General features: G+C 36.8%; 1 protein-coding gene across 1 annotated transcript in view; it reads left to right on the top strand.

Annotated features, from left to right (window-relative positions):
• Positions 1 to 794: 794 nt before the first annotated feature.
• LOC107572719 (probable ATP-dependent RNA helicase ddx6) overlaps positions 795 to 9,781 on the top strand; it is a 26,871-nt gene continuing 17,884 nt past the window's right edge. Inside the window, exon 1 of the mRNA XM_016259152.1 lies at positions 795 to 890. The gene's annotated coding sequence lies outside the window, so the exon portion shown is untranslated. The remainder of the gene's footprint in view (positions 891 to 9,781) is intronic.

The raw sequence follows: 9,781 nt of genomic DNA, 5'->3' as shown, positions 1-9,781 counted from the left end.
GGGTTTGTCCCTTTTTAACCCAGCGCTGGGTTATATTTAACCCAGCATTTTTTAGAGTGTACTCTCTCTCATTACCACTATAATGAACTTTGTAGTTTTAACTATAATGGGACTATAAAATTCCTCTATCCATTTTCCAACAGCTTGTCCTGTGAAGTTAAAACCCAAGTTCAGTTCATTTTGTGAATATACATCAGTCTAATTGGTAAGGAAGAGTAATTCAGCTCTTTAAGGCAATTAATTAACTATCTCTAAACCCCACAGGTGTCCCTATCAACAGATTCCTACTTTGTGCACACCAAACCTCTTCAACACGTATGAAATAAGTAGTAGTAATACCAATAAAAACTATGTTTTTAGGCATCCAAATTAATGTCAGACAGCTTTAAATCACAGTAGCCTACCTCCAATTAGCCTATAGCACAAACATGTTGACTAATTAAATGACTCCCATTTCAGGTTTCTACCAAGAGCCAAGGAAAAACAAGCTCGGGTAAGAATGAAACTGTGCTGCCATGTAATTATGAATATATGTCATATTTTTTAAAGGAGAAGTACAATTGTGGTGATCTCATTCGCCTACAAAGGACGCAAAAAATAAAACCGCAATGCATATGTGCAATATAGATTGTTTTAAAAACAAGATATATAAAACCGTTTGCCTGCATTTAACATGAAAGCAGCAGTAAAAATGCTTTTACTAAATAATTGTAATACGCCTGGTGTTTCTGTAGATTAGATGGGGCTCTCACGTGACTGATTATGGGCGGGTTTAAAGAGGACTGGAAGCCATCTTACACACTCGCTTTACACCCCTAAATATATGTCACAACTCTACACCTATTATTCGCAAATACAAACACACAGAAAGAGATCCTCAGCCACATTTGGTAAGTATACCGAAAGTTACATTTATGCTGTACATGGTGAGATTTTAGAGCGGTTTTGTGGCTTCTTTTGTAGCCGGGTGTTAACATATTTGTCTGTGGTGTCTTTTGTATATTCGACTCGGTTACAGCATTCGGGGAATTGCTTTAGTAAGAGCTAAATCTTTTCTATCCAATGTTTTATCGTTTATAAACAATCGGTGTTTAGTAGTTTAGACCGTTAATGATGAATCTGTGACTGTTACTTCGCGTGCGGCCTGTGTGTGGACGCAAAAGCTATCGAGCTCGAGCACAGTGCTAATGTTTTCTTTTTGACCTCACACAGTTCAAATATGAAGTTCTACTGACAACAAAGGCAACATATTAAAATGGCGTTATTATAGATGTATTTGTTAAACGACATCCGACTGTTGAAGTTCACTAATATGAAGCCGGCGGCTGCGTAAGTTAGCTAAGCATTAGCTGCGTTACAGCGAGTTTCACGTTGTGCGGAATCAAGACGGTTAACATTTGACAGTGTTAACCAAATAACAACACCGTTATATTGGTTACACTGAGATACATTGGTTTGCTGTGTTCGGTAAGCGAGTTTCGTGAACTATGGACTTTCGGTTATGTTAAGCTAACTAAAAGTGCATTTACATAGTCTCTAATTTTATCCAGATTCCACAGCTGTTTGGCCAAAGTGCCACTGCACCTGTTTTACAAACACAACATCAGCGAAGTCGTCCTGTTAATGTAGCTACATGAAATCTGTAAATGGTTGCGCATCAATCAGCGAGGCTGTTTTAAAATTAGGCCCATCATGTTGACATTGTGCCAGGTGCTGTTGCCTTCATTACTGAGGTCAGATTTGACATTAAAGGGATAGTTCACGCAAAAATGGAAATGTGATGTTTATCTGCTTACCCCCGAGGCATCCCAGATGTAGGTGACTTTGTTTCTTCAGTGGAACACGTATGATGATTTTTAACTCCAGCCGTTGCAGTCTACATTAATTTAATTTATAATGACAATTTAAACCCTTTTATTTTTTTGGCAAACAAAGTGCTGCACAACAGAGGTTTACTGTTCAAATTAAAAATAAAACCGATGTGATAATTCCTTTTATAAATAAAGGTTTATTAACCGGGCTCGAAATTAACTTTTTTACTTGGTAGCACTGGTGTCAAAAAGTTAGGAGCACCAGCAAAAATTTAGGAGCGCCACAACTACAAATGATATATTAACAGATTTTATCCTTACATTCTTAACTTTAATGCAGATTTTGTATTGGTTAATATTAGCTGTCAATCTCTGTCACTGCTTTCCACTAACTACCGCGAGAAAAAGAAAGGGCTGAAGAAGAGAGAAAATGAAAAGAACACTGACAGATTTCTTTTGTAAAAGAAGAACTTAAAGTTACATTCAGCTCTGCCAGTTGCACCGAACGGCTGGCAGCTAGGGGTGTGCGATATTGACAAAAAATTCTCTATTTTCTGGGATTTTATCGATAACAATAATTTGACTGAATGTTACTGTGCTGATATCTTAAGGACTACAGTGGACAGATGACTCCTAAAATTTTTTATTCATATTCTGTGTGGTGGTCAGTTCACAGCAGTGACAGAAATTAATCTTTCAATAAGTTTAAATAGATTTTTACCTTTTTATGGTCATTTTTACCTTAAAGCCATTTTCTCTAAAAGTGTGCATTATCATTTGAGTCAAATTCTTATATTTAATCAGTCAATTATAATAAGACATTTGGGCTGTTATCAAGCAAATTAAAGTATCAATCAACAAAATTCATCTTTGCAATGCAGAGGAAACACAGAAGCTGCATCTGAAATGGCATGCATTTACACACTGATTAATGCAGGACATGAATGCATTTAGCCTGCAGTTACACATGCATAAATATTTTAATATTGTAGACATAAAACGTTGAATACTGATATTTGAAACTTTAAATGTGAAATTAAAACCGCCAGCTGGTGGCAGTAAGTCACTGTTAATAAGTGAGTCATTGCGATTGAACCGAATCGTTTAACGAATGATTCATTCAGGAACGAAACGCCGTCATGTTGCTCAGAGATGCAAAACAGCGCTGTGACTGTGATTTTTGTTGGCAAAAAGAGGAAATATAGTGTGTAAAACGTAAGTCTCTTAATTTTAAATAAACAGTTGTATAAAATCAATATCACATTTGTAATCAGGCTGATTTTTGGAGGAAACGGCACTCTTCTTGTGATATTGATACTATATACTGATACTACTAATCAAGGTCTTCAGGATTACTGAGGCTACAGACAAGTGAGGTTTTTGTCAGGGTTGGAGCTAAACTCTGCAGAACATTTTGCCTACCCCTGAACGATATGAAATGATATAAAGGCCCCATATCTTGAATTTTGTGATGCATTTCATAGCGGAGCCGCTAGATGTCTTTTAACCACTCTCTCCGAAACCTGTACGCCTTCTATTCGGCTGGTGGATCAACATTCACCACATGATCGCGATCACCAGCACCATTATTTGTAACTTTAGGTGGTTCACAAAATAAATCTGTCAGTGTTTCTTTTTTTTTTATTTTCTCTCTTCTTCAGCCCTTTACGTTCCCCGCGGTAGTTAGCTCCCTGTCACCTGACAGCGGAAAGCAGTGACTGGGTGATTGACAGCTAATATTAACCAATATTAATATCTTCAGACTGCTAAATAGTAATGTATTCTGACAGTTTAACGTTAAACTAAACTTTTATTTTGACGTGTTGCTTTGAAGAACTTGCTGCTGCTGTGTATGTGATATGACGGTAGTTTTCTCAAATGAAACGATAAAATGCTAATGAAGTGACTCTCAGAGCAGCTGGAGATGACATTCGTGTTCATATCATATAGTGAGACGGCAGAAGCTGATAACTCCGCAAGCGTCATCCGCACTTTAGTATGTGTAAACAAAACAGTGCGCCGCGCCATTCATTCATTGCGGAAATCATGGCACCTTATGCGTGATATCAAATGCTTCCGCAGATTTATAGCATTTCACCTGAGCATTGCGAATCATGCGTATGGCCATGATAAGTGCTGAATGAATGACAGGCTTTCTGTTGTAACATCGTGCAAGGTAAATAAAGGTGACATCTAGTGGAGAAGACTAATGATAAGATTCAAGTTAATCAGATCTTGTTTTAAATGTGCTGAATTAAATCCCGGAAAAGATCAATTTGCGGCTTTTGAGAATCGATATCGAAGGATTTCATTTTAAAAAAACGATTAATCGAAAAATCTTTTTTTTTTTTTTTTTTGCCCAGCCCTACTCGTCACTTTCAAAATTTACCAACAGGACTGTCAAAAATCCCGTTAAAATTGTGATTTGTGAATCAAGTAAATATTTTATAAAACAAGTTTTATAATCCGCAATTGTGTCTAGTTTGCCATGTTTTAAATAATTTATGTACTCTGACATAATATGTATAATTTGCGCTGTGTGGGGGATATTTTATATTCTATCAAAATCTAGCAGGGTCTCCGTGGGATCTTAAAGTCTTTCAATTTAGTTGTATCAAATTTAAGGCCTTAAAGTCTTAAATTGTACAAGAAAGTCTTAATTGTGATTTCAAGAGGTCTTAAATTTGGGGACGGAAAGACCAGAATTGCGATTATGGCTCAATGTGACGATTAAACTTCAAAAGGCTTTGAAACATGAGCGCTGCACGTTCAAAGTCCGGTGCTGCACTGCTTTGTTCTGCCGTTATCGGGGAAACGGTTATATTTCTCCCAAACGCGCCACCTGCTGACAGAGAATGAATGTGCAATTTCAATAAAACTTGTTTTGATCGGAGTTCAGACAAATGCGAAAATCCACCCATGTTTTTACAATGCAGACACGCAGAGCTTTAAATGTGAGCTGGTGGATCGATAAGAAAACAATATATTATAAAAATCTTAATAGGAGTGGGCGATATGGTCTGTGCTAAAATCGTAAAAAGTTAACTGTGCGATTTGACATGATCAAGTATATTGTGAAAAGCAAACAAAACACACCTACTGAGTGCATACATACATTACCTGATGAGTTAACATAGGTTAAAGTAATGCACGTACGCATTTAGAATGCCTTCTTTCACTGCATGAATCAGTCTATTAAAATGCATTTAGAATTATCACATGATTCAAGATATGGGGGCAGAAAATGTATATTTATTAGGGATACTCCGATCGACCGGAGATATATTGTGGCGAGCGCCACAAATAAATGGCACAACCACCTGAGCCCAACTTCGGTCTACTCACCACCTTAATTTTAACTGTGTTTGTAGCCGTCGCCATAGCCAGACTGATAAACAAACAGAGCGGAAGTTAACTTCGGGCCAGGCGCGTGCGCCTGATGAAACGGTCTATATAAAGCTTGAAGCATCAGAATCGGTATCGACCGATCACCATGACAAGAAATCGGTAATCAGTATCGGCTGCAAAAATCCTGATCAGAGCATCCCTAATATTTATATAATTTCATGTAGTTAATATCACACGAAGATTGCCTTTTTTTCCCCCCTCAAAGTCAGCATGATTAAAAATGTGTTATTGATTTTATGCAACAGTTCAATAAACAAGAAGTTAATATTAAGAGACTTGCATTTTAGACACCATATTGCCTGCTTTTGTTCTGTTTTGCCAACAAAAATCATTACAAACAAAGCCACAGCACTGTTTTGCATCTCTGAGCAACATGACGGTGTTTTGTTCCGGAATGAATCAACCGTTTAAATGATTCTATTCAATCGCAATGACTTGCTTATTAACTGTGACTTGCTGCCACCTGCTGGCGGTTTTAACTTCACATTTAAAGTATCTAAATTTTTTTTTTTATAATTTCAAACATCAGTTTTGAATGTTTTGTTTAAAATATCAAAACCTTATTTATGCATTTGTAACTGCAGGTTAAAATATTCTATGTCCCTCTGAGCTGCATTAACCTTTTAGGCGCTAGGGATTTTTGGAGAAATGCTGAATTTTGACATCAAGATTTCAAAAGCTTGTGGCTTGAAAGGGCTTAAAGATAGAGATCTACTGTAAATTAGAAAAATGTTGGGCATGTCCGTAGGTTTGTGGGGTGTAAATATACTCGTCTAATTGGCATATTATGACATCATTAGGGGGCGGTCATAATATTCAGGAAATAGTATATATCGAATTGATGTTTGAACTTATTTGGATGTTTTATTTTTTTATCCTCATTCCAAATGATCAGAAAAGAGGAAACCAACAATAAAACAGAAGTACTAAATTATTACTATACTATATAGAAGTAAAACGCATGTAAACAGTAGCCTACTTTTTGATCAGTTCATCAGTAATATTCAGGAAATAATAGATATTGAATGGATGTTTGAACTTATTTGCATGTTTTTTTTTTTGTCTTTTTATCCTCATTCCAAATGATCAGGAAAAGAGGAAATCAACAGTAAAACAGGAGAAAGTAGTAAATTATTACTGTGCCATAGTAAAATGCATGTGCCTATTTTTTTTTTTAATCCGTTGACCAGCTATCTGCCCAATCAGGTATCTAGGTGACAGTTTATAGTTCTTGAGAGTATGTTACCTTTCATTGCATAGCACAGCGCAGAGACCTACCCCACACTGACTGCACTGTGTACCGCGACCACTCCCACCTCTTTGGGGCATTGAATCCAGAGCGCTCTGACTGGATCCAAAGAGCTAGTGCTACTTCCAACCCTATTTGTCCTACCCCTGCTGCCTCTACCTCTAGCAACAGCTCTCCTATGGACACTATGACCACGTTCACCGCTGCCACCCCCATCCCCGTTGGGCAAAGGGTCGAAATGATCACTTGTTTGTGCTTCGTGAACACTCTCTCGCCTTGCACGGCGGCGCCTTTGCGCTGCAAAGATGTACCAGGAGAAGCGTGATCATTAGACGACCGATCGTCATTTCCAAAAGGCAAATTCCCCTTCAGAGTCTGAATCGGCAAATAACATTTGCAACACATCCTCACTGTACAACTTTTCATTAGCCATTTGGCGATTTTTCTCTCACAATTTACTCGCATGCTATGAACTGAACTGCTTACGCATCAATGACACGATAGCTCACTTGCTCCACTATTTCCTCACACTTTGAATAGGAACGTGACGTAATTTTGGTCTAGAATCGAAGTACTACATGTCTGCCATCTAGTGGTAGGGAATACAAATGAGATTACACCATATTAGGAACTACAGTCTATTTGATTACGTATGACGTCTTGTCGCGATTTTACGACTTTGGTGCTTAGAGTGTGTAAATGCATCTAAATGCCATTCAGAAGCAGCTTCTGTGTTTTCTCTGCATTGCAAAGATGAGTTATATTGGTACTGATTTCATTTGTTTGGTAACAGCCCAAATGCAAGAATTTGACTCAAAAGATGATGCACACTTTTAGAAGAAATTACTTGATGGTAAAAATGCTCATGAAACTGACCACGCAGAATTGTAAGAATATCAAAAATTCAGGAGTCAGCTGTCCACGGTAGTCCTTAAAATACCAGCACAAAAACACACACTCGGTGAAATAACGTCTCATTATCGTTATCGATTAAAATCCTAGAAAATATCCAGAAAATATATATATTTTTTGGTCAGTATTGCACACCCCTAATTTAATTTATATAATTTATTCATCTTTTTTTTTTAAATTAATACTTTTTACTCATCCGTTTTCTTAAATGTTTTAAAGGCTGAAATGTAAATTTTTATCATTTGTAAAACTTTTTTTTTTGGGGAAAACTTGTATCTGAACTGTAAACTGTGCTTTTTACAGTTCAATATGGTACTATAGGTAGGGCTGGTCCGAATACCATTTTTTGAGCTTCGATGCTTCGGTAGTAATCAACTCCGAATCTTCGGAGGGAGGGGGCTGAACATATTCATCTCTCTAATAAAGGCAGGAATGTCTGTCTGTTTGCATTTTTATTATGTCGAGAATAGGGTTGTGATGGTGAGGAAATTTTCCCACCGGTTAATCGACGTGTGATAATACCAGTATCACTGTGAGGGCAGGGGTGTTCCCTCTTGTAACGTTTATTATTATTTATTAGCTCTAAAAAGGGGAATATTTATGACGAATTATAACTGGTTATGATTCATAATAAATATTTAGATTATATCTTCGAATTAACTGTAGCAGAATCAATATTACAATTATTTGATCTGTCCGTCCACCGAGCAGACAATATAATCATTTATCAATTCAAGGAATATTTATTTTCTGGCCACGGAACAATAAACTGTCCTTCTTTGTGCAGTGCTAGCAGTAATTCTTAGCCAAATGTAGCAAAGGTTCAAACATTCATTGACTTGGAACTGTGAACAGTAAACAGAGACAATTCGTTGTGAATATAAGGGATTTAATAAAATGAAACTATATCTAACATATAACTAACTAAAACATATATACACAGAATGAAACAAAGTAAGGAAAAGATAGAGAATAGAAAAGAATGGCAGTATTTCACATCACTTAACCACAACCTCCGAAAATCATCAAAGAATCCAATAATCACCTTAAAAGAGACTGAGATTTAAACACGCATCTGAATAATTTGAAGCGGTTACTTGCATTGGTTTCGATTGCTGAAAAAGAGTCCGGATGCGGTAGATAACGGAGCTCTTTTGATGAGTTCGTGAGGAGTCAGCTGGAAGTTTTTACTTCTGGTTCCTCTGAAGAAGAAGTCCACAGCGACTAACGTTACTTGAAAGTAAAAACTGCCGGAAAATAAAACTCAAGAGGAAGGTCTTGAGAGTCCTGAAAGGTGTTGTCTCAAACGAAGAAGAAGTTTTCTGAGCACAAGTTATTTTGGGCTAATCGTTTTTGAGAGTTCCTATTCTGTGTGTTCTGACCAATGAGAGACATGGATTTTGAGCGGGAGAATCGTCTTTGTCTCTTGTTTTATGGCTCATTTGCATGCTTTATGGCCGGTCTGGAACATCCGTAGTTTTAACCCAAAATATCGTGCGAGTCATATGATGCGTTTCACAATCACATACTATACGTCATTGTCCGAGAAATGAAGAACGGGTGACATTGATACCAAGAAACAATAATCTGGAATAGATTAAACCAAAGATACACACATACACCTGAATATAAGTGTTTTATGGCTTTAACTAATACAAATAACGAGTGGTAACTCATCTAATCTAACAAAGGGAATGTGCACACCACATGCATATACCAGATACAATTATAACTGATTAATTATAGTCTAAAATAAAGAAATGTCTGTATGTGTGTGTGTGTGTTAGTTTGGGTGTGTGCGTGTTCGTTTGGCCATTCACAGCTCTCTGTGGAATGTTTTTGATCAGAAGATTCCAGGATTCTCGTGGGGCTGGTTCTAATCTTTTTGACGGCGAAGAACCATTTGGCAATTTACAACCCCTATACAAGTAACATCTCTGACCAGAACTGTAATTTATATGCAAATGTCAAAAGGCTAAAAGGGTCTTTTAAGCCATAAACAGTCCAACACTCCAGCATGATCCTACGCAGACGCTACAATACCTACGTATAAACATGAGACCAGGCTGGACTTTCTCATTTCCACCTCTGCTTTTAGGTGGTGGTCAGTATGTAAGGTACAAAAAAAGATTTTAGTACTTAGTACTATAAAACTACTTTAGTACTATAGTAGGCTGGTATTTTAACATTATATCAGTTAATGAAATATACTTATTTTTTACATTTCTATTTTCTACAATGTGTACATAATCAAATACATCACATGTTAGTAAACTTTTAATTGAACCCAATTACTTACAGGCACATTTATACAACCCAAAACAAAATTGGATTGTTGTTTTGATTTTATAATTTTTCCTCTACTTATCTTGCCTTGGATTCATAAACAGAAAAGAAATGT

The sequence above is a fragment of the Sinocyclocheilus grahami genome, unplaced genomic scaffold (genome assembly GCF_001515645.1).
Source record: "Sinocyclocheilus grahami isolate Dianchi unplaced genomic scaffold, SAMN03320097.WGS_v1.1 scaffold1801.1, whole genome shotgun sequence".
In the NCBI taxonomy this organism is placed as follows: domain Eukaryota; kingdom Metazoa; phylum Chordata; class Actinopteri; order Cypriniformes; family Cyprinidae; genus Sinocyclocheilus; species Sinocyclocheilus grahami.
Note: the sequence above shows the minus strand (reverse complement) of the source record. Positions and strands in the feature narration are given on the sequence as shown.